The following is an 816-nucleotide window of genomic DNA, read 5'->3' as shown; positions in this document are numbered from 1 at the left end:
AATACATAACAAAAAAAAAAAATACATAAAATTTTATTAAATAAATCACATCACACACTCTGATCATCGGATTTTTTTTTATCGAAAATTTAATTAAACTAAACTAAACTAAAGTAAAAAAAAAAAAAAAATTAAACTATGTATATATTTAATGTGATATTTTTTTTATTGTCATATTTATTTATTTTATGAATGTTATTTTGTATTATTGATTTATTATTATTATTATTATTATTATTATTATTATTATTATTATTATTATTATTATTATAAGCATTATTTTTAATAAGTAATTTTTTATTATTATTATTATTAGCTTTCACGTACGTGATTTAAAATTTAAAAGAAAGAAAAAGAAAAAGAAAAAAATTATCTAAAATGTTTTCGTCATGAAAAATAATTGTTTGATGAAAAAAAAAAATTTTCTTTGTTTGTCGTTAAAAAAAAATTGAACACGAGTGGATAACATTTAGTTTTTTTGAAATTTGGGTCAATTTTTTAAGTAAATAAAAAAAAAAAAACTAAATCTGAATTTTATTATTTATTTAATTTTGTTTACCCCATTCACACACACACACACACACAAACTTTAAAAAAAGAATTTATTTATTTATATTTTTTTATATTATTAAGAAAAAAAAATAAATAAAATTATGGACGGCATGGATGATAAAAATAACTAAAAATCTATCGATTTATTAATTTAAAAATTATTTTTTTGTTTAAAAATTTAAATTCAACATTCAAATATTACGAAATAAACAACATAACTAGTTAATCAGGTCTTATATTAAAACCCAATAAAATATTGCAAAA

Source organism: Pediculus humanus, genomic scaffold (assembly GCF_000006295.1).
Source record: "Pediculus humanus corporis 1103172107678 genomic scaffold, whole genome shotgun sequence".
Classification (NCBI taxonomy): domain Eukaryota; kingdom Metazoa; phylum Arthropoda; class Insecta; order Psocodea; family Pediculidae; genus Pediculus; species Pediculus humanus.
This window is presented reverse-complemented; position numbering follows the sequence as displayed.